Source organism: Scylla paramamosain, chromosome 9, assembly GCF_035594125.1.
Source record: "Scylla paramamosain isolate STU-SP2022 chromosome 9, ASM3559412v1, whole genome shotgun sequence".
Lineage (NCBI taxonomy): Eukaryota > Metazoa > Arthropoda > Malacostraca > Decapoda > Portunidae > Scylla > Scylla paramamosain.
Genome location: NC_087159.1, coordinates 20,424,644 through 20,450,000, shown reverse-complemented (window position 1 = coordinate 20,450,000; position 25,357 = coordinate 20,424,644). Strand labels below are relative to the sequence as shown.

At 41.9% G+C, this 25,357-nt stretch overlaps 1 long non-coding RNA gene across 1 annotated transcript; it reads left to right on the top strand.

The window, feature by feature from the left end:
* The first annotated feature begins 11,983 nt into the window (after positions 1–11,983).
* LOC135103305 (uncharacterized) lies at positions 11,984–13,228 on the top strand. The gene is made up of 2 exons (XR_010269986.1): positions 11,984–12,718; positions 12,824–13,228. It is a non-coding gene; the product is annotated as an uncharacterized LOC135103305 (long non-coding RNA).
* The last annotated feature ends 12,129 nt before the right edge of the window (positions 13,229–25,357 follow it).

The following is a 25,357-nucleotide window of genomic DNA, read 5'->3' as shown; positions in this document are numbered from 1 at the left end:
AAAAATAAAGCTATTGGAGTTAGATCTTGAAAGATTTTGACTTTTTGCTGTTGATATAGTCAAAGCTGTTTGGATAGTCAAAGAACAGATCTGGCATGATTCACTGATTAGCAGAGGCAAAATGCTAGAAGCTCCTCTGATTTGGGGGATCCTGAGGAGAGATTGGAGTGGTAGTACAAGATACAGATATAAAGCCGTGATTAGAGGAGCCCAATGGAGAAGATAGGGTGACAGCATAAGGAAAAAGATTAGATTTTAGGAAAAGGTCAAGAATGTTGGGCGTATCTCCTAGACGGTCAGGAATATGTATAGGGTGTTGCACTAATTGCTCTAGCAAAATTAGGATAGCAAAATTAAAGACTAATTCAACAGGATGGTTAGTAAAGGGAGAGGAGAGCCAAACCTGGTGGTGAACACTGAAGTCTTCAAGAATGGAGATCGCAAAAGAGAAGGGAGTTAGAATGTGTTCCACTTTGGAAGTTAAGTAGTCAAAGAATTTCTTATTGTTAAAGGAGTTTGGTGAGAGGTATACAACACAGATAAATTTAGATTGAGAGTGACTCTTTAGTCATAGCCAGATAGTAGAAAACTCAAAAGATTTAAGAGTGTGGGCACAAGAGGAGGTTAAGTTCGTTGAGTACATAGACGCAACATCGAGTTTTGGATGGAAAATGAGGATGGAGAAAGTAGGAGGGAACAGAAAAAGGGGCCACTGTCAGTTGCCTCAGACACCTGTGTTTCAGTGAGGAAAGGAAGATGACATTTAGTAGAGGAGAGGTGGTCTTCTATAGATTGAAAGTTAGATCTAAGGCCACTAATGTTGCAGAAGTTAATGTAAAAAAAGTTGAGAGGGATGTCAAAACACTTAGGGCTGATACCAAAAGAGCAGTCCTACCTGGGGACATTTGTGGTCCCCTTCTGAGAAGGGGACCACATTATTGCTTTATAATTTTGAGTGAAGGGTGTATGTCTAGTTAAGTGGACGTAGTTTTGTGTGAAGGAAGACACATGTCATTAAAGGGCAGCTTGTGCCTCCTTGTATTGTGAAACACAATACAAGGGGTGCTGTGAACTTATCATTAAACCCAGCTGTGACCTCACTGAACTTTTCCCTTTGTGTCTCACAACACAAGGGGGTAGTCACAGCCTGCCCTCTAAAGACAACTCTCTTCCTCCACACAAAACTACAAGCACCTAATAACACACACACACTTCACTCAAAAAATTTTAAATCATCATGGCGACTCCTACACCAGCCTCGGAGTCCCCATCTGGGGAGGGGACCATAAATGTCCCCAGGTCGGACTGCCTTTCTGTCGACGACCCTAAGTGTCTTGACACCCCCCCTCAACTTTTCTTCATTAACTTCTGCAACATTCGCGGTCTAAGATTTAATTTTCAATCTGTAGAACACCACCTCTCCTCTTCTAAACCTCATCTTCTTTTCCTCACTGAAACTCAGGTGTCTGAGGCAACTGACAGTAGCCCCTTTTCTGTTCCCTCCTACTTTCTCTATCCTCATTTTCGATCCAAAGCTGGATGCTGCATTTATGTGCGCAATGACTTAACCTGCTCTCATGCCCACGCTCTTGAATCTTCCGTGTTTTCCACCATCTGGCTACGACTACAGAGTTACTCTCATACTAATTTTATCTGTGCTGTATACCTCTCACCTAACTCCTCTGATTATAAGAAATTCTTTGACTACTTAACTTCCAAAGTGGAGCACATTCTGACCCTCTTCCCTTTTGCAGAGATCTCCATTCTTGGAGACTTCAATGTTCACCACCAGCTTTGGCTTTCCTCTCCCTTCACTGACCATCCTGGTGAACTAGCCTACAACTTTGCTATCCTCCATGACCTAGAGCAATTGGTGCAACACCCTACTCGTATTCCTGACCGTCTTGGAGATACGCCCAACATTCTTGACCTTTTCCTGACCTAATCCTTCTGCTTATGCTGTCACCCTTTCTTCTCCGTTGGGCTCCTCCGATCACAGTCTCATATCTTTATCTTGTCCTATCGCTCCAATCCCTCCTCAGGATCCCCCTAAGCGAAGGCACCTCTGGCGTTTTGCCTCTGCTAGTTGGGGGGACCTGAGGAGGTATTTTGCTGATTTTCCTTGGAGTGACTACTGCTTCCGTGTCAGAGACCCGTCTTTGTTTGCTGAGAGCCTAACAGAGGTGATAGTGTCTGGCATGGAGGCGTACATTCCTCACTCTTTTTCTCGTCCTAAACCTTCTAAATCTTGGTTTAACACAGCTTGTTCTCGTGCTATACATGATAGAGAGGTGGCCCACAAAAGGTACTTAAGCCTTCCATCACCAGAATCTCATGCACTTTATATTTCTGCCCTGAACCATGCCAAGTCTGTTCTCCAACTAGCCAAAAACTCCTTCATTAACAGAAAATGTCAAAACCTTTCAAGATCTAACTCCTCTCGTGATTTCTGGCATCTAGCCAAAAATATCTCCAATAACTTTGCTTCTTCTTTCCCTCCTTTATTTCAACCAGATGGCACCACTGCTATCACATCTATTTCTAAAGCTGAACTCTTTGCTCAAACCTTTGCTAAAAATTCTACCTTGGACGATTCTGGGCTTGTTCCTCCCTGTCCTCCATCCTCTGACTACTTCATGCCACGTATTAAAATTCTTCGCAATGATGTTTTCCATGCCCTCGCTGGCCTAAACCCTCGGAAGGCTTATGGACCTGATGGGGTCCCTCCTATTGTTCTCTGAAACTGCCTTCGTGCTTGCACCTTGCCTAGTCAAACTCTTTCAGCTCTGTCTGTCAACATCTACCTTTCCTTCTTGGTGGAAGTTTGCCTACATTCAGCTTGTTCCTAAAAAGGATAACCGTTCTAATCCCTCAAACTACCGTCCTATTGCTTTAATTTCCTGCATATCTAAAGTTTTTGAATCTATCCTCAACAGGAAGATTCTTAAACATCTATCACTTCGCAACCTTCTATCTGATCTTAAGTGTGGGTTCTGTAAAGGCCGCTCTACTAGTGATCTTTCGGCTTTCCTTGCTGAGTCTTGGTCATCCTCTTCTAGAGATTTTGGTGAAATTTTGCTGTTGCCTTAGAAATTTCAAAAGCTTTTGATAGAGTCTGGTACAAAGCTTTGATTTCCAAACTATCCTCCTACAGCTTCCATCCTTCTCTCTGTAACTTCATCTCAAGTTTCCTTTCTGACCGTTCTATTGGTGCTGTGGTAGACGGCCTCTGTTGTTCTAAGTCTATTAACAGTGATGTTCTTCAGGATTTCGATCTGTCACTCTCTTCCTATTATTCACCAATAATCTTCCAAACCAAACTTCTTGTCCTATCCACTCCTACTCTGATGATACCACCCTGCACTTTTCCACATCTTTTCGTCGACGTCCAACTCTTTAGGAAGTAAACAGTTCACGCAGAGAAGCCATAGAATGTCTGACTTCTGATCTCTCTAAAATTCCTGATTGGCACAGAGCAAACTTAGTACTGTTCAATGTCTCAAAAATTCAATTCCTCCATCTATCAACTCGACACAACCTTCCAGACAACTATCTACTCTTCTCCAATGACATTGAACTGTCCCGCTCTTCTACATTAAACATTCTCGGTCTGCCCTTTACTAATCTAAAACTTCACATCTCACATCTCACATCTTCACATCTCTTTATATGGAGGAGGCAGAAGGCACCTGCCGAAACGATAATTACTCCCAGTGAGGTCTAAAACACTGGATCAAGGGGTGCTGTGAACTTATCATTAAACCCAGCCGTGACCTCACTGAACGTTTCTCTTTGTGTCTCACAATACAAGGGGGAAGTCACAGCCTGCCCTCTAAAGACAACTCTGTTTTTTCACACAAAACTACAAGCACCTAATTACACACACACACACACACCCTTCACTCAAAGTTCAAAATCATGGCGACTACTACACCAGCCTCGGAGTCCCCATCTTGGGAGGGGACCACAAATGTCCCCTGGTCGGACTGCTCTTCTGGTATCGACCCTAAATGTCTTGACACTCCCCCCTCAACTTTTTCTTCATTAATTTCTGCAACATTCGCGGTCACAGATCTAATTTTCAATCTGTAGAACACCACCTCTCCTCACTGAAACTCAGGTGTCTGAGGCAACTGACAGTAGCCCCTTTTCTGTTATCTCCTACTTTCTTTATCCTCATTTTCAATCCAAAGTTGGATGTTGCGTTTATGTGCGCATTGACTTAACCTGCTCTCGTGCCCACGCTCTTGAATCTTCTGAGTTTTTCACCATCTGGCTACGATTACAGTGTCACTCGCAAACTAAATTTATCTGTGCTGTATACCTCTCACCTAACTCCTCTGACTATAAGAAATTCTTTGACTACTTAATTTCCAATGTGGAGCACATTCTGACTCTCTTTCCTTCTGCGGAGATCTCCATTCTTGGAGACTTCAATGTTCACCACCAGGTTTGCCTTTCCTCTCCCTTCACTGACCATCCTGGTGAACTAGCCTACAACTTTGCTATCCTCCACGACCTAGAGAAACTGGTGCAACACTCTACTCGTATTCCTGACCGTCATCGAGATACGCTCATCATTCTTGACCTTTTCCTAAACTCTAATCCTTCTGCTTATGCTATAACCCACCTTCTCCGTTGGGCTCCTCCGATCAAAATCTCATATCTATATCTTGTCCTATCGCTCCAGTCCCTCCTCAGGATCCCCCTAAGCGAAGGTGCCCGTGGCGTTTTGCCTCTGCTAGTTAGGGAGACCTGAGGAAATATTTTGCTGATTTTCCTTGGAATGACTACTGCTTTCGTGACAAAGACCCGTCTCGGTGTGCTGAGCGCATAGCAGAGGTGATAGTGTCTGGCATGGAGGGTTACATCCCTCAGTCTTTCTCTCGACCTAAACCATCCAAATCTTGATTTAACACAGGCTGTTTTTGCGCTATACATGGTAAAGAGGTGGCCCACAAAAGGTACTTGAGTTTTCTATCACCAGAATCTCATGTGCTTTATATCTCTGCCCGGAATCATGCCAAATCTGTTATCCAAGTAGCCAAAACTCCTTCATTAATAGAAAATGTCAAAAATCTTTCAAGATATAACTCCCCTCGTGACTTCTGGCACCTAGCCAAAACATCTCCAATAACTTTGCTTCTTCTTTCCCTCCTTTATTTCAACCAGATGGCACCACTGCTATCACATCTACCTCTAAAGCTGAACTCCTCGCTCAAACCTTTGCTAAAAACTCTATCTTGGACGATTCAGGGCTTTTCTTCTCTCTCCTCCATCTTCTGACCACTTCATGCTATCTATTAAAATTCTTCGCAATGATGGTTTCCATACCCTTGCTGGCCTAAACACTCGGAAGCCTTATGGACCTGATGGAATCCCTCCTATTGTTCTCCAAAACTGCGTGTTCGTGCTTTCACCTTAGTCAAACTCTTTCAACTTTTTCTGTCAAAATCTACCTTTCCTTCTTGCTTTAAGTTTGCCTACATTCAGCCTGTTCCTAAAAAGGGTGACCGTTCTAATCCCTCAGACTACCGTCCTATGCTGTGATTTTCTGCGTACCTAAAGTTTTTGAATCTATCCTCAACAGGAATCTTCTTAAACATCTATCACTTCACAACCTTCTATTTAATCGCTAGTATGGTTTCCGTCAAGGCCGCTCTACTGGTGGTTTGCCTTTCCTTACTGAGTCTTGGTCATCCTCTTTTAGAGATTTTGGTGTAAAAAACTTTGATTTCCAAACTACTCTCCTACTGCTGCAATCCTTCTCTCTGTAACTTCATCTCAAGTTTCCTTTCTGACCGTTCTATTGCTGCTGTGGTGGACGGTCACTGTTCTTCTCCTAAATCTAATAACAGTGGTGTCTCTCAGGGTTCTGTCCTATCACCCACTCTCTTCTTATTATTCATCAATGACGTTCTAAACCAAACTTCTTGTCCTATCCATTCATACTCTCATGATACCACCCTTCACTTTTCCACGTCTTTTCATGGACGTCCAACACTTCAGGAAGTAATCATTTCACGCAGGGAAGCCACAGAACGGTCACTGTTCTTCTAAATCTAATAACAGTAGTGTTCCTCATGGTTCTGTCCCGTCATCCACTCTCTTCCTATTATTCATCAATGAACTTTTAGACCGAACTTCTTGCCCTATCCACTCCTACACTGAAAGTGCCCTGCACTTTCCCAAGTCTTTTCACAGACATGCAACTCTTCATGAAGTAAACATTTTACGCAGGAAAGCCACAGAACGCCTGACTTCTGATCTCTATAAAATTTCTGATTCTGGGGCAGAGCAAACTTAGTATAGTTCAATGCCTCAAAAACTCAATTTCTCCATCTATCAACTCGACACAACCTTCCAGACAACTATCCCCTCTTCTTCAATGACACTCAACTGGCCCCCTCTTCTGCACTGAACATCCTCGGTCCAATATTCTCAATCATTCATCCCTTTCTCTGGTAAACTCTGGAACTCCCTGCCTGCTTCTGTATTTCCATCCTCTTATGACTTGAATTCTTTCAAGAGGGAGGTTTCAAGACACTTATCCTTCAAATTTTGACTGCCGATTTGAACCCTTTTCTGGGACTAGCATCTCAATGGGCTTTTTTTTTTTATTTATTTATTTTTTTATTGGATTTTTCTTGCCCTTGGCCAGTGTCCTTCCTACATGAAGAAAAAAAAAATAGAAATATTGAAAACCCCCGGCTCATATGCACTGGAATTTAATAAAATTCTCAAAGCTAATCAACTACCAAATACAATGATCCCAGGAGTACCGAATTCACAAAAAAAAAAAAAAAAAAAAAAAATCCTCAATATCACAACACCAACAAACAAACATAAACACTCAAATCCTAGAAATGAAACCAAGGAACGAAGAGAAAGAAAGAAGGGACTCTATATGTAAAGGAAAAGACACAAAAACAACAATGAACATTAACAATGAAATAGAAGAGATAGAACAGACTTTGATGGCAAAGGACATAGGCCTAAAATTCTACACGGAAGTGGAAAGAGGTTGACCCAAAGGCAAATTTAACTTCAGTGATCTAAAACAACGAATCCTAAATAACACATATAAGTGGACTTACGAAAATAGTACATATACTAAGGAATAAGGCTACTAAGGATGGTCATATCAAAATGCTGGATCTCTCTGGAGAAAGATATGTTTAGGAAAGTCTGGTCAGGATGGACACAAGAAAGGTCACCTCTGGAGCAGACACCCTCACCCTCGAATATTTTTAGATAATAATCAACACACTAGTTATAATGCAATATAACGTTTTAAACTGGAACACAAATAAACATTCTTTAATAAATTACTGTTTACATATAATACTAATCAATAGTTATGGTCTTAAATCTGATCAATTCCTCAAAGTCCCAGGATACAAAACTTACAGAATAAACACTTCAGAATCTTTAGGAGATGGCTCAGCAATCGCAGTGAAATATAACAATACACATAGATTATTATACGATGAGTATGGCTCAGACGTATTAGCAATGGAAATAGAAACAGCACTTTGCCCACTTATAATTGCAACAACATATCTACCATCACGAAGGACCTACGTTCCTTTTCTGGGTTTCTATAGACTTTTAAACAACAACTTCCGTACTTGTATATTGGATGATTTAAATGGCAGTCACAGATACTTTGGAAATAAGAGTGAAAACACAGTTGGCAGAAGCTTGATGCAGCTAATGAATCAGGGGATAAGACCTCATTTTCCATCTTATATTAGTCTTGGAGCTGGTACTAATTCAGATAAAATAATAGCAATTAAACATCATTATTTAAACATTACTGCAAAACCGGGAAATATAACATTATCAGATCACATTCCTATTATATTTACACTGGCCACACAAGCTTACATATTAAATCAAGCAAACTGGGATGCTTTCCAAGCAGCATTAGAAAATAAGATACAGAAAAAAAAAAACTAGATAACTGTAGTACGTAAGAAATTGAAATTGATAAAAAAAAAAAAAAAATAGATGGACAGTAAAAGAGGCAATGGAAAAACATTCCTAAAAGAGAACATAAATTTGTACACCAATCAAAAATAACCCCTAAAATACAAATACTTGAATTATCATACAAAAGGTTATAACAAAATACAGAAACATATGGGTGAACTTGGGATAATTATAATGAATACCTGAGAATAAGGCAAGAATTACGAATTAAATGTAAGGAGGCATGGAAGCAAAATTAGGAAGAAAATATCAACAAAATAATTCATATAAGTAATGATAGGAAAGCTTTATGGAACAAAATAACCTTATCTGAAGGAAAAAAAAAAAAAAAAAACTTGGTACACGCAAACTATCTAAAAGACCATGAAGGTAACAAATATTATAGAGATAAAAGAGTATGGAAACTTATGGAACGTACTTTGAAGGATATCCTTAGAATTACAGAGGAAAAGGAGGCAAATTTTTATATATCTCATTCAAAACATATCAATTCCTTCATAAATATTAAAAAAAAAAAAAGAATAAAACTATATAATGTTAATAACTTAAGTAGACTTAATAACGAGAACTTATATATCAGGAAAATAGAAAAAAAAAGAAATTACTTGAAAAAAAAACAAAGAAAAAAGTACCACGAAACTCAAAAATAAATAAAGTAATACTTGAAAAAATATACAGATAGTACAACTCAAGAATTGGTCAGTATTTTTAAAGCATGTTTTTCTTCTGGCTACTTCCCCACATACTTAGAAAAAAAAGTTTATCCCAAAAGAAAGTAAAAGCACGTTAAATCCTCTGAATTACAGACCCATTTCTTTACTGGAGGTTCCAAGTAAAATATATGAAAGAATTAGACAGGGGAGACTAAACGCATACCTTACCGATAATAGGTAATATTATAAAAGAGACAACATGGGTTCAGGCCACAAAAAAAAATGAGCAAACACAGCAGTAACAATAATACATGAAACCATAGGAAATACTTTGTTAAGAAAAAGAAAGAAAAAAAAAAAAAACAAGTGTATGTAGTGCTACAGAATGTTGCAAAAGCATTTGATAAGGTATGGTTCAATGGCTCAAAATGAAAAAAAAAACTCATTCACCTGGGATTATTATCAGTAGTTGAAAAAAAAAAAAAAAACACTTCGTAACTTTCTAGACAACAGAAATGCTAAAATTAAAATTGGAATAGAAGCCAGTAAGGACATACAAATACAAAGTGGAGTACCCCAGTGAAGTGTGTTATCTCCCAGCTTATATGCAATATTTACAAATGACTTACCATTTACGGGTTCCGGTTGTTTAGATATATTACTTGCGATGACATTACACAGGTTATTACTTCACAATGTAAATGAAAAAAAAAAAAAAACATACTGAAAATAAAAGTGCACAGAAAAATCGACAGAATAAACAGATATGAGAAAAAGAAAAAAAAAAAAAAAAAAAACTAATCAAGATAAGTTTAAGCTATTACCAAGAGCCCAAAGAAAGATTAAAAAAAAATATTGTAGTGAATGGTATAGTGTTGAACAACAGTAAGCAAGGCAAGGTGTTAGGGTTGACAATTCAAAGAAATGGAATCATAAGTCATGCTTCTAATATCAAGAACAAAGGGAATGCGGTGATGGCAAAACTTAGGTTTGTAAATCTAACACCAAAATTAAAGGTAATCCTAGTTAAGACATTGTTGTTATCCATATTAGAATATCCCGTAACAGCTCTTTGTACGTTTTCACCAACTCAAAAAAGAAAATTGCAAGTAATTATAAATGAAGCATATTAATAAAGTAATTTTTTAATAAATTAATAAAGAAAAATCATTAACTTTAATGAAGAAGACAGATCATTAACCATCGAAAAATTACATCACAAATATGACATAAAATCTCTAAACATTACACTTCATGCCAAAGCAAGAAAAATATGTGAAACCATACAAGTGACGGAACTGGACCACTACAATCAACTGATTCAACACTTCACCTTCAATCACAGATGGTCCAAAATCAAGTACAATTGTAAATTCAGGTATATCTGAACCAATTTACAAGAGTGGTTAATGTAATGTAAATATTGTAATATAATTACTATTACATCCAAAGTAAATCAGCTATAGACAACCGTATTCATAGGGAGATAGCTGTGGCTCTGCTGGAGATTTTCTGCACCACTTAATTCTCTTGCACATTAAAATTGCAAGAATGTCTTGCATATTAATTAATTTTTATTTTTCTCAATCTGGATGAGAGGCTAGCTGTGGTCCTGTTGACAGTTTCATGAAATATAAATAAAATACCCGTCCCGAATGTACTCTTACCAGGTAAATGTAATATAAATAAATTGTTGACAGTTTGCCAGGTAGGGATTATTAGTTGTAGTTCTGGGAGAATTTCATTTTTACTCTATATACTCAATGAAATATCTCAATTATGCTAAAATAATGTTTTTCCAATATCTCAATTATGCTAAAATAATGTTTTTCCAATCCCCAGCAGTCTGATTGAATTGGGTAGATGTGGCTTGTCGGCAGTTGCCTAATTGCTAGATTTTTTTACATATGTTACAAATCATGTTTATATACTTTCCTTTTATAAATTATTGTGAACTTTCTACAGTTAAATGAAGAAACTCATGCTTATATAAGATATATGTATATATATATATATATATATATATATATATATATATATATATATATATATATATATATATATATATAGAGAGAGAGAGAGAGAGAGAGAGAGAGAGAGAGAGAGAGAGAGAGAGAGAGAGAGAGAGAGAGAGAGAGAGAGAGAGAGAGAGAGAGAGAGAGAGAGAGAGGCATCATTATAAGTCGAAGTCCAAGGCATCATTAGCCTGAAGATGTTCCAAAAGGAGCGAAACGTCACAAATATTACAAATTTTTGGGTAGCTCCTCGGATCCCTGCCACTTGCAGAAAGGTAACTAAGTAGACATATGGAAAAACACAATAAAAACTGAATAATGCTGAGGTTGCTCTTGCCTTTAATCTCGTCAGTCTAAAAGAGAATATATATATATATATATATATATATATATATATATATATATATATATATATATATATATATATATATATATATATATATATATATATATATATATATATATTTCACAATAGGGATAATAAGCCATTAGCGTTAATGGCTTGCTCAGTAGCGTTGTTCTAACCCAATCATCAACCTTACTGTCCAAAATTCTCTTTCCCAATAACTCCTCGGCCTCAAGCTGCTGCAACTGGACTAGCTCCCCCAAAGTCCTCACTTATGTGACTGGTTGCAGGGCTTAAAATGGGTCACAAGGACTACTTTTGACTCATGCGCCCTTCTTCACAACAGTCATAAGACCAGGTTATACAAATGAGGTTGCCAGTCTGTTTTACCTACCCACAGACAAGGGAAATACAACAGCAATTAACTCTCAGAGCTGGGGAAGGACCGACAACCACGTCTAGGGAAAGATAATCACAACGAGAGACAACAACATGTACGGTCGTGGTATCATACCCCAGGGGAATATCGCCCTTGTAACGCATCGCCCACTTCCGGCGAGGTATTATAACACTCCTTTTGTCCGGTAATACAATATCCCTCCCTCTTAAAAGGGAGAGAGATGAAACTACTGCAAGGCAGTAAAAAAAAAAAAAAAAATCCTCTGCATCACAAAGGGCGTTGGGAACGCCTACCTGATCGCAGTAACATATATTACAACAACACGAATACAGACGAGTGCTCACACACGAACAGGAGGGTAATTAACCTCTCACTGTACAAGAACTCAGCCCATACACACATGCAGCTGAGGAGTCACATCTCTGGATATGGAATATGTTATAATTAACTACGTTCCCTGGCAGACTACTGTGGAGACTCCTATGCTACTTAGGCCAGAACATATGACCAGTAATTACTCACTTATGACCCATTTTGCTGTAATCCCTTTGCAGTTTCTGCCAAACTACACTGCCTGACTTAGTACATCCATCTCTTGTAAGCTCTGGATAGTGACTGTGTAGTGCTGGGAAATTAATTATGTATATTTCTATTTTTTTTTCCTAGGCTAAGGCCCATGTAGTGTGCGGGGGTGACCAGAATCTCAGTACCATGTGACTAACCCCTCCCCTTCCCCTCCTCTCCTCAGTGTCCTTTTGTCCTTGCTTTTTCCCCCCCCCCCCTCTCAGGGTCACTGTGTTGACCACTTCTATAACAAATTTACCCCGTGAATAAACGTAATTTCTCCTGCTTGGCCAGGTTATAGAGGCGAATTTTTCACCTAATCCCAGAGAATGGGGAGCCCTTAATACGATAAAATTAATTCTATAATGGTAAGGTCTTAAACCAGCCCAAACAAATCCCAGATAATTACGCCGCGCCAATGAGGTTGACGAATCTGATAAGTCTTCTTTGCTTCGCTGTCCTTGTTACCACTGTTGCTACGCAAGCCGGGAAGAGATACCAGACTTTGACTAATTCCCCAATTGATTTCAAAAGTCCATTGAATTAAACTTCTTAAAGTAACAACTATAAAGTAAACAGTAACTTAATTATTCATATTTTTCATCCCTGAACTCACAACCTAGTCGCTTCCCCCCTACTAAAAACAAAATTATAACTTAATAAATTTCCCCATTGGAAACCTTTATCCTTAGTTTCCCGCCGATTCCCTCACAAGCAAAGCCAGTCTCTCTCGGATTCTCCTCAGGTGAGCATGCAGTCTGATAGTCTCCCCCTCCATTTCTTGTAATATTAAGTAAGTGTTTATTTAACAATAATTTACTAAAGCCAGTCTCTCTCGGATTCTCCTCAGACCCTCTTGGATTCCCCTCAGATATTCCTGTTGATAAACTATTTCTGAGTGGATAGATATTCGCATTTTTTCGTTCTTTTTTTGTTGGTTTTCTCCACGGGACTAGTGAAACCACCTGGTTCGAGATCACCGTGTGAGACTGTCCTCAGGTCTATACATACTTTTTGGGTATATATTTGTTATTTGTTTATTTATTCTCTGGTCTCCCCCGCAATTCAGTAGTCGCGAAAATATCTCCATCGTAGGTGTTTTTATGTAATTGAAGAATACGCTACCATTTATTTTGTATTTCTGAATTATGTAACTGAAGAGTACGCTACCATTTATTTTTATATTTCTGAATTCCTTTCTTATTATTATTATTTCGGATTATTCCATTATTTATTAAAAATCATAAAAGTGTCAGTATTTGTATTTCTCTTAATCCAGTGATAGGATTTGTAATTATTCGTCTGCCACAAGGGAACATCACACCCCTTAGAGGGCACTAAAACTGACCCTTGGGATGCACACCAAACACTCTTCCTCTCTGCTACTACATGGGGTACAAGAAAGGGGGTTGGGGTGGCAACATACACACATACAGATGCCCACCTCGTGTCTTTCATTGCGGGTTACTATATATATATATATATATATATATATATATATATATATATATATATATATATATATATATATATATATATATATATATATATATATATATATATATATATATATATATATCAGTCTCAGAAATTATTACAATATATATGTATATCCATCATTTTATATATCCATCCCACATGCGATGTGTTCACATATTCATCCCATGTGTGCCCATGGCCAACCAGTCTATTCTGTTTTTAACCTTTCTCCTCCTATACCTATCAAGGGAATTTCACACCCACTTCCAGTCCTCAGGGAAAACACCTGCGTTCGGTTCTGAGTCTTTTCTTCCTGATCAGTGGCTAAAATAATGACCTGTCTCATTGGATTTTCAACTCATTTCCTTGCATTTCATTGGTAATTTCTTCACCACTAAACCAAAATTGTGTTCTACTTCTCTGAGATAAATATTGCCGCATGCATAGCTAGAGTCAGTCCCAGTTAGACCTCAGTCCCTGTCCGAGTGTCAGTCATGAGAATCAGTTCCGCTCAGTTCCAGCTCAGTTCCGCTCTGTTACAGTCAGTCTTGAGAGACACTACTCAGTCATCATCATGAGCAACAGTTCATATCACATCAGAGAGAGAATAATCAATCGTCATGACTGTATCATCTGTGTCTTGTCTCATATCAAGTGGGTACATTATCTATTATCAAATCAAGAAGAATCTCATCATTCGTGTCTTTTACTCTCACACATCGAAAATATCAACTTACTACCCACGACCTCCTCGTTACCAACAATAGCAAGTTTACTACCGATCTCCCACGTACCAACACACCAAGCTCCTCATCTGATCTAGCAGTGGCAAACATCAACTGGGCAAGTATCTCACCTAAACCAGGGACAGTAAAGAGGTGGAGAGGGAACATCAATCTGTCCCTTCATCGCACAAATTCGATACAGTGGTGGCAATGAGTGGCCAAGACACTTTCACTTTCATTCTATTGTGAGGAGTCAGGCGGAGTTAGACGCATCGTGATGTTCAGCTGCTTAGCGTGGGGTTTGATGGGAAGTGCTTTGGAACGAGAGAGATTTTGGCGCGGAACACGGACACTTGAGGCGTTGTTTTAGAGGTCTGGATGGTGTGGCTTTGTCAGCATAGCAGGTATGTGATAGTGTATATCATTGTGAAGATATTGTTGGGCAAAGTATTGGATGTTAATGAAATGTAAGGAGTGGGAGAGAGGATGGTTAGGGTGTACCATGGATGTGTTGCAGGAGTTTCACGGTGATGCTTAAGGACCGTAGCCGCAGTCTTCACCAGTGTGTGCCTGTCTACTGGAGGAGTGGCGTAGTGTGTGGCCATCCTGAGCCCTATCAGTTTGTGGTGACAAGAGGGAGACACCTGTCATCACTCAGCAGGGGAAAAGAAGCGTTCGTGTGAACAAGGGTTACCCGTGGTGTCCCTCAACTGGAAATTTTGATGTGTATAAGTTTCATTTAGTTATTTTTCTTTTTTTTTGGTTGTGAGTTTACACGAGTTGTGTATTGATTTATTTTGATATCCATTAAAGTGTTATTTGTATGTTTTATGTTTGTTTACCCTGGCAGGAGATTTTTTTTTAGTTTTCACTCCAGTGAAGTTAAGGTGAGCCCAGGCTGGGCAGCTGGTACTTCATTACAGTTTTGGTAGCAGAGCGTAGTTGTCATACCCCTTTTTGGGTCTTGTGAGAAACTCCTGCTTGGGTCCAGTATTTTTTATAGTGTTGTCAAAGCCATGAAGGGGACATCTGTGAAGGTGGAGAAGTTAATTGACCATGAACTGTTAGGGACTGGATGTCAGGAAGGGTTTAAGGCTGTGAGGCAACTGGCAGAGGCTGTTGCAGGTTTATGTCAGCAGCAGGCCAACAGCCATCAGTCTCGGTCAATAGTGTGGTCACGGCCACTTCCCAGTTATTAACAGGTTTTCAGGCAGGATTAAGAATGCCAAGGAGTGGGATGATTGGGCGAGGGATGCACAAGAGGCTGTAACACAGATAGGCCTGCAAAGGTCTGAAGCTGTGGAATATTTGTGTGGGTTCCTGGACATGCCAGCACTGATACGAGTAAGGCACAGCCAAGTGAGATGTGTCACAGAGTTATTGGAGTGCCTGAAGAGAGCCTTTTGTCCAAAACAAGGATATGTGGAGCTGGAGAAACAATTACATAGTCGAATCCAGCATCCACATGAAGGGGTGTGGGAGTATGCTGACTCCTTGAGGGAAATTGAGAATAAGATGCAAGAGGTGAGACCGAGAGGGGTAAAGGATCGGCAGTGGCTGCTGTTTATCTGGTTTTGTAGAAACCTAAGGCACAGGGCCATTGGAGTCAAGCTACAGAAGTGGTGGGAGAATCAACCTGATGTTATAACTTGGGATGGACTGGTGCAGAGGGCCCAGGAGAAGGTGAGGGAAAAGGAGCAGATTCAGCAGGAGGAGGCAGAGCTAGGACAGCAGAATGTAACAAAGAGGGCTGTAAGGGGTGTTGCTTCTGTAGCCCCATGTGTTCTATGTGGCCAGCAGGGTCATTTAGGGTTTCAGTGTACTAGGTTCAGGGAGTGGAAGGATAAGACACAGGGAAATGGGATGCCTTTGAGGAAAGTGGGCCAACCCTTGAGGCCAGAAGTGGGCCCATGTCAAGATCATGCTGTAAATAGTATCGTGGGAGGTGCTTGTGAAGTTGGCAAAGAGGTGGAGAGAAGCAGGTTGTTAGGGAAAACCCCAGTAATCACTAACTGTGAATCGTGTACCAGTGGATGCTATGGCTGACTCAGGTGCGGAGGTTAGTCTGGTCACCGAGGAGTGGTATATCAATCATCTCTTACCAGGGAGAGTTGTGTTGCATGAAGCAAATTAGCAAATAACAGATGCAAGTGGGACTGCCATCCCTTGCTTGGGTTATGTCCTAGTGGATTTAGTGGTGGAAGGGAAAGTGATAAAAAATTGTGGTTTATTTGTTAAGTGTACAGTGCAGGGAGGTGGTGTGGTGCAGGGGACCCAGTTACCCTTGTTGCTGGGAATGAATGTATTGGCAGAGTGGGTGCAAGAGTGGAGTTCTGTGAAGGAAAAGAATTTTGGCGAGCTAAAGAGAAATGGAGTAGGTGTGTGAAGGCTGTAGAAACTAAGTTAAGAGTAATGCAGCAACCTTTGGGGTGGGCTGCGGTGCAACAGTGGCAGGATCTGGTGGTCCCAGCAGGAACAAGGAAGATAATGAGTGTGTTTGTGCCTAGGCTGCAGGAAGTGGACAGTGAAAGTGTAATGTTGGAGCCCCTGGAAAATGGGCATGGGTATTGGGTGCCAGAGGGAATATGTGTATTTCCAAGTTACACTACAGTGGAAAGAGGGCAAGGTTGGATGGCAGTGGCAAATGTGGGGAAAGTGGATGTGAAGTTGAGGCCACAGTCTATCTATCTATATTTATAGAAAAGATGGGTGAAGGAAGAATAATATGAGTATAAGAGGATGGAAAATAGCTACAGTTTCATATGGTCGTGAGGTGACAAAGAAGAAAGTTGCAAGCTTATTGACAGAACAAGTGCCAGTACAGAGTACAGAGATGCTTGCCAGGAGGAGGCAGTAGACACCTGCTGAAACGATAATTACTCCCAGTGAGGTCTAAAGCACTGTTCAGGGGGTGCTGTGAATTTATCATTAAACCCAGCTGTGACCTTGTAGCGGGACACAAGTCACCGCTCCTAGCACTCCGTTTTCTGTTATATTTTCACCCTTCCGTTTTCACTCTCTCTACTGCACAGACTTTTGTCTTTCATCTCTTCTGTCCTCACTTTATACATTTTCTTACTTGTCACATTCTGTGCACGCTCTTTGACACATGTGTTACACATCTCAATACATCTTATTACTCCTTTCTTCACACAGACATACACACACACATACACTCTCTTTTTCTATAATTTTGTGTGTGTCGTTTGTTATGTTAAGTAATTTTTATATATATTGTTCATGTTTTTGCTGAATAAACAGAGAATACCCAGGCTAAGTTTCCTTTGCCAGAACTACACTGTTATGACACTGGAAATTGTTACCCTTCAAGGACTAAACGCTGCTATGACCAAGAGTCATAGTTGGGAGCCTACACTTCTCGCTTGAGCAACTTCCGGGCGGCCAAGTAGCACCTCACCTTCGCTACAATTGGTGACCCCGTTGTTCCGGAGTGAGCAGCCAAGTCCACCCTGCTGCTATCCTCCAACCACCTGGCCAAGGCGACGCGGTCGGCTACGGGCGAATCTTCCGGCAGCTGCCCCTTCGCCGGTGTCGCCGCCTCCAGCAGCAGACCCCGGCCGCCACCCCGCCGGCCGCCGCCCCCAGCCGCCCGTATGCCGCCCCCCGCCGCCCGGCCGCCCGGCCGCCCTCACGTCGCCACCAACACCACTCGGCACCAGAAGACGGTTACGTTCCTCCTCCCTCGTCACTAGGGGGGGAATACTGTAGTGGGACACAAGTCACCGCTCCTAGCACTCCGTTTTCTGTTATATTTTCACCCTTCCGTTTTCACTCTCTCTACTGCACAGACTTTTGTCTTTCATCTCTTCTGTCCTCACTTTATACATTTTCTTACTTGTCACATTCTGTGCACGCTCTTTGACACATGTGTTACACATCTTCTCAATACATCTTATTACTCCTTTCTTCACACAGACATACACACACACATACACTCTCTTTTTCTATAATTTTGTGTGTGTCGTTTGTTATGTTAAGTAATTTTTGTATATATTGTTCATGTTTTTGCTGAATAAACAGAGAATACCCAGGCTAAGTTTCCTTTGCCAGAATTACACTGTTATGACACTGGAAATTGTTACCCTTCAAGGACTAAACACTGCTATGACCAAGAGCCATAGTTGGGAGCCTACACTTCTCGCTTGAGCAACTTCTGGGCGGCCAAGTAGCACCTCACCTTCGCTACAACCTCACTGAACGTTTCCCTTTGTGTCTCACAACACAAGGGGGCAGTCACAGCCTACCCTCTAAAGTCAAATCTCTTCCTCCACACAAAACTACAAGCACCTAATAACACACACACCCTTCGCTCAAAAATTTTAAAATCATCATGGCGACTCCTACACCAGCCTCGGAGTCCCCATCTGGAGAGGGGACCATAAATGTCCTCAGGTCGGACTGCCTTTCTGTCGACGACCCTAAGTGTCTTGACACCCCCCTCAACTTTTTCTTCATTAACTTCTGCAACATTCGCGGTCTCAGATCTAATTTTCAATCTGTAGAACACCACCTCTCCTCTTATGAACCTCATCTTCTTTTCCTCACTGAAACTCAGGTGTCTGAGACAACTGACAGTAGCCCCTTTTCTGTTCCCTCCTACTTTCTCTATCCTCATTTTCGATCCAAAGCTGGATGCTGCGTTTATGTGCGCAATGACTTAACCTGCTCTCGTGCCCACGCTCTTGAATCTTCCGAGTTTACCACCATCTGGCTACAACTACAGAGTCACTCTCATACTAAATTTATCTGTGCTGTATACCTCTCACCTAACTCCTCTGACTATAAGAAATTCTTTGACTACTTAACTTCCAAAGTGGAGCACATTCTGACCCTCTTCCCTTTTGCAGAGATCTCCATTCTTGGAGACTTCAATGTTCACCACCAGATTTGGCTTTCCTCTCCCTTCACTGACCATCCTGGTGAACTAGCCTACAACTTTGCTATCCTCCATGACCTAGAGCAATTGGTGCAACACCCTACTCGTATTCCTGACCGTCTTGGAGATACGCCCAACATTCTTGACCTTTTCCTGACCTCTAATCCTTCTGCTTATGCTGTCACCCTTTCTTCTCCGTTGGGCTCCTCCGATCACAATCTCTTATCTTTATCTTGTCCTATCGCTCCAATCCCTCCTCAGGAGGAGGCACAGTTTCGGAGAACAATAGGAGGGACCCCATCAGGACCATAAGCCTTCCGAGGGTTTAGGCCAGTGAAGGCATGGAAAACATGATTGTGAAGAATTTTAATACGTGGCATGAAGTAGTCGGAGGGTGGAGGAGAGGGAGGAACAAGCCCAGAATCGTCCAAGGTAGAATTTTTAGCAAAGGTTTGACCGAAGAGTTCAGCTTTAGAAATAGATGTGATAGCAGTGGTGCCATCTGGTTGAAATAGAGGAGGGAAAGAAGAAGAAGCAAAGTTATTGGAGATATTTTTGGCTAGACGCCAGAAATCACAAGGGGAGTTAGATCTTGAAAGGTTTTGACATTTTCTGTTAATGAAGGAGTTTTTGGCTAGCTGGAGAACAGACTTGGAATGGTTCCGGGCAGAAATATAAAGTGCATGAGATTCTGGTGATGGAAGGCTTAAGTACCTTTTGTGGGCCACCTCTCTATCATGTATAGCACGAGAACAAGCTGTGTTAAACCAAGGTTTAGAAGGTTTAGGACGAGAAAAAGAGTGAGGAATGTACGCCTCCATGCCAGACACTATCAACTCTGTTATGCGCTCAGTACACAAAGACGGGTCTCTGACACGGAAGCAGTAGTCATTCCAAGAAAAATCAGCAAAATACCTCCTCAGGTCCCCCCAACTGGCAGAGGCAAAACGCCAGAGGCACCTTCGCTTAGGGGGATCCTGAGGAGGGATTGGAGCGATAGGACAAGATAAAGATATGAGATTGTGATCGGAGGAGCCCAACGGAGAAGAAACGGTGACAGCATAAGCAGAAGGATTAGAGGTCAGGAAAAGGTTAAGAATGTTGGGCGTATCTCCAAGACGGTCAGGAATACGAGTAGGGTGTTGCACCAATTGCTCTAGGTCATGGAGGATAGCAAAGTTGTAGGCTAGTTCACCAGGATGGTCAGTGAAGGGAGAGGAAAGCCATAGCTGGTGGTGAACATTGAAGTCTCCAAGAATGGAGATCTCTGCAAAAGGGAAGTCTGTCAACATCTACCTTTCCTTCTTGCTGGAAGTTTGCCTACATTCAACCTGTTCCTAAAAAGGGTGACCGTTCTAATCCCTCAAACTACCGTCCTATTGCTTTAATTTCCTGCCTATCTAAAGTTTTTGAATCTATCCTCAACAGGAAGATTCTTAAACATCTATCACTTCACAACCTTCTATCTGATCGCCAGTATGGGTTTCGTCAAGGCCGCTGTACTGGTGATCTTCTGGCTTTCCTTACTGAGTCTTGGTCATCCTCTTTTAGAGATTTTGGTGAAACTTTTGCTGTTGCCTTGGACATATCAAAAGCTTTTGATAGAGTCTGGCACAAAGCTTTGGTCTCCAAACTACCCTCCTACGGCTCCTATCTTTCTCTCTGTAACTTCGTCTCAAGTTTCCTTTCTGACCGTTCTATTGCTGCTGTGGTAGATGGTCACTGTTCTTCTCCTAAATCTATTAACAGTGGTGTTCCTCAGGGTTCTGTCCTGTCACCCACTCTCTTCTTATTATTCATTAATGATCTTCTAAACCAAACTTCTTGTCCTATCCACTCCTACGCTGATGATACCACCTTGCACTTTTCCATGTCTTTTCATAGATGTCCAACTCTTCAGGAGGTAAACACTTCATGCAGGGAAGCCACAGAACGCCTGACTTCTGATCTTTCTAAAATTTCTGATTGGGGCAGAGCAAACTTGGTATTGTTCAATGTCTCAAAAACTCAATTCCTCCATCTATCAACTCGACACAACCTTCCCCTCTTCTTCAGTGACACTCAACTGTCCTCCTCTTCTACACTGAACATCCTCGGTCTGTCCTTTACTTATAATCTGAACAGGAAACTTCACATCTCATCTCTAGCTAAAACAGCTTCTATGAAGTTAGGTGTTCTGAGACGTCTCCGCCAGTTTTTCTCACCCCCCCCCACCAGCTGCTAACTCTGTACAAGGGCCTTATTCGGCCATGTATGGAGTATGCTTCTCATGTCTGGGGGGGGTTCCACTCATACTGCTCTCCTAGACAGGGTGGAATCAAAAGCTTTTCGTCTCATCAACTCCTCTCCTCTAACTGACTGTCTTCAGCCTCTCTCTCACCGCCGCAATGTTGCATATCTAGCTATCTTCTACCGTTATTTTCATGCTAACTGCTCTTCTGATCTTGCTAACTGCATGCCTCCCCTCCTTCCGCGGCCTCGCTGCATAAGACTTTCTTCTTTCTCTCACCCCTATTCTGTCCACCTCTCTAACGCAAGAGTTAACCAGTATTCTCAATCATTCATCCCTTTCTCTGGTAAACTCTGGAACTTCCTGCCTGCTTCTGTATTTCCACCTTCCTATGACTTGAATTCCTTCAAGAGGGAGGTTTCAAGACACTTATTCATCAATTTTTGACCACTGCTTTGACCCTTTTATGGGACTGGCATTTCAGTGGGCATATTTTTTTTAATTGGATTTTTGTTGCCCTTGGCCAGTGTCCTTGCTACATAAAAAAAAAAAAGTTTAGCCAACAGTTGGGAGTACATGTAGACGAGAGTCAGCTACAGATGGGACAGTTGGAAAAATTAGACAAGTTGTTGTACCAGTACCGGGGTGTGTTTGTGGAGGATGAACAGGAGTTAGGCTGTGCAACAGGTGTTGAACATGAGATACACTTGACCACTGATGTGCCTATATGGTTACCTTACCGTCACATCCCCCCAAAGTGCATACATAACAGAGGTGAAAGCACATATTAAAGGCCTTCAAGAACAGGGAGTTGTGGAGGAGAGTGTGAGCCCATATGCAGCTCCAATTGTGTTAGTGAGGAAGAAATATAATTCCCTGAGACTTTGTGTGAACTATAGGAGGTTAAATGAGGTTACAATGAAGGATGCTTTTCCTTTGCCACGTATTCAAGAAACCCCGGATGCTGTGGCTGGAGCACAGTATTTTTCCTCCTTTGATTTAGCTGCAGGTTACCATCAGATTAGGGTGAGAGAGGAGGATCGAGCCAAGACAGCTTCTGTAACCCCCTTTGGTCACTACCAGTATGTGCGCTGTCCCATGGGGCTCACTAATGCTCCAGCTACCTTCCAGCGTTTTATGGAGTACGTGTTTACTGATAACATTTTTGTCACCATGCTTGTGTATTTGGATGACCTTTTGATTTTCTCTAGGAATGTGGAGGAACATTTTGATAGGCTGCAAGTGGTGTTTGAACTTTTTAGGAAGTATGGCTTGAAGTTAAATGTTTGGCGTATATAATGTCCAAGGAAGGGGTTAGCACAGACCCAGAGAAAATCAAGGTAGTTCAGGAGTGGCCCACCCCCCCACACTGTAAGAGAGGTGAGAGCTTTTGTGGTCTTTTGTTCATTCTATTGGCGATTTATTGAGGGGTTTGCAAAGGTAGCTGCGCCACTTCATGCACTGATGAGTGGGGATTCTAAGGCAGATGTAAGCAAGTACTGGGGAGAGAGAGAGCCTCGTGCTTTTGCACAGTTAAAAGAAAAGTTGACTCACGCGCCTGTGCTGAAAAATGCAGACTATGAGAAACAGTTTGTGGTAGAGACTGATGCAAGCTTTGAAGGCTTAGGAGCAGTACTCTCTCAGGAGTAAGAAGGGAAGTTGTACCCAGTTGCCTATGCTAGTCGGGGCCTCAGAAAATCGGAGAGGAACATGAGTAACTACAGCTCACGGAAGTTAGAGCTGCTAGCTTTGAAGTGGGCAGTAACAGAGCAGTTTAAGAACTATTTGGTTGGGGAAAAATTTGTGGTGCTAACAGATAACAATCCTTTGGTGCATTTGAAGACAGCAAAGCTCGGGGCAGCGGAGAGCAGATAGTTGGGAGATTTGGAGAGGTTTGACTTTAATGTGCGGTATCGGCCAGGAAAGGAAAATAGCAATGCAGATGGGCTGTCAAGGAGACCACATGAGGTGGAGGAGGGAAAAGACAAAGAGTTAAGGGAGGTGTGGGAGAGTGCTCCATCAGCAAGAGTGGCAGTAATGAAGGTGTGGGACAAGGTACAGGTAGAACAGATGCGGGATGCACAGAAGGCTTGCCCTGTGCTGGGCAAACTATGGATACAAATGGTTGGCAGGTTGCATGTGAGGGAAATAAGAGATTTGCTGCAATCAGAAGAATTCAGACAGTTGTGGAGAGTGAGGCGGAAGTTTATGAGGGATGGAGTGATATATTGGGCAGGAGATAAGAAGAACCGCAGCAAATGGAGAGTAGTTTTACCTAAGGGACAGAGAAAGGAGGTGATGAGGGGAGCTCATGACGAGTGGGGCCATCAGGGGGTAGCTAGAACTACTGCCTTAATCAACAGGAAGTTTGCTTGGCCAGGATTGCATGAGGATGTAAAAAAGTATGTCGCTGGGTGTAAGACATGTGCCATGGCAAAAGAGGAGGGGCCCATGGCAAAGACTCGCTTGGGAACAATTGAGGCTAGTCGACCCTGGGAAGTCTTGGCCATGGATTTTACAGTGCTTGAGCCTGCTAGAGATGGGAAGGAGAATGTATTGGTAATAACAGATGTGTTCAGCAAGTTTGCTTTAGCTTTTCCTACCAAGAATCAGAAGGCAACCACTGTAGGTAAAATCTTACTTAGTAGAGGAAATTTTTAACCAGTTTGGGTGTCCAGAGCAAATTCATAATGATCAAGGCTGGAATTTTGAAGGGCAGCTAGTGCAAGAGCTGTGCAAGCACTATCAAGTGAAAAAGTCCCGGACTTCCCCATATCATCCCCAGGGTAATGGGGTATGTGAGCGGTTCAATCGTACCATGCATGGCATGTTGTCTACTTTGTGTAAAGAGCAAAGGGAGCAGTGGCCTAGGTATTTATCTAGCCTGACTGCCATCTACAACAGCACACCACATGCTGTGACTGGGTTCTCACCGCACTATCTGGTGTTTGGGGTGGAGCCTTATCTACCTATGGACCGGTTCTCAGTGGGTACGGACGAGGCTGCTATTACCCACCATCAGTGGGTTAGGAAGCTCCGGGAGACCCAACAGAAAGCGTGGAAGGCAGCTAAGGAGAACATAAAACAGTATAATGACGGTAATAGAAGGAGACGGCAAGAGCAGGTAATAGGAGAATCTTTGCAGGAGGGTCAATGGGTTTTGCTGAGAGATCATTCAGTGGTTGGGAGGAATAAGATCCATCCTAAATTTGCAGAAGAGGTCTGGGTAATTGTAGAAGTGCTGGATAAGGTTAGTGGGGTATATCGGGTGAGACCAGAGGATGAACAAGGTTATGAGAAAGTGCTACATAGTAGTAATCTGAGACCCTTGAGACCAGGGTATTGTGAGGGTTCATCTGAACAGCAACAACAGGACAAGAGGCCTCAGCATGTAGAGGACAGGCAAATTTCAGAGGAAGATGAGGAGGGAAAGCAAGTAAAAGAGAAGAATTAGAGATGCCTGATATGACCGAGGTGTTGCGACAGTTTGGGTTTGATGATGGGTCCCCATCCAGGGTGGAGGAAAACGGGAATGATTTGACCACAATACCCGAGTGTGAGGAGATAGAAGAAGCAGGTCAGGAGAGGGAGGAGGATCAAGTGATTAGGCCGGAGTGTGAACAGACTGGGGAGGAAGCAAGTCAGAAGAAGGAGACTAAGGAAGTAGTGGGGTCAGAAAGAAGAGAACCTGCGAGATTGAGGCGGTCTTGTAGGCTTGCAGAGCAAGAAAGGAAAGATGGAAATAGGTGTCTTGTGTGTGATGGATGTGCGCGAGGGCACGCACAAAGTTTGAGGGGCTGAGTGTGAGGAGTCAGGCGGAGCTAGACGCATCGTGATTCAGCTGCTTAGCGTGGGGTTTGATGGGAAGTGTTTGCTTTGGAACGAGAGAGATTTTGGCGCGGAACACGGACACTTGAGGCGTTGTTTTAGAGGTCTGGATGGTGTGACTTTGTCAGCATAGCAGGTATGTGATAGTGTATATCATTGTGAAGATATTGTTGGGCAAAGTATTGGATGTTAATGAAATGTAAGGAGTGGGAGAGAGGATGGTTA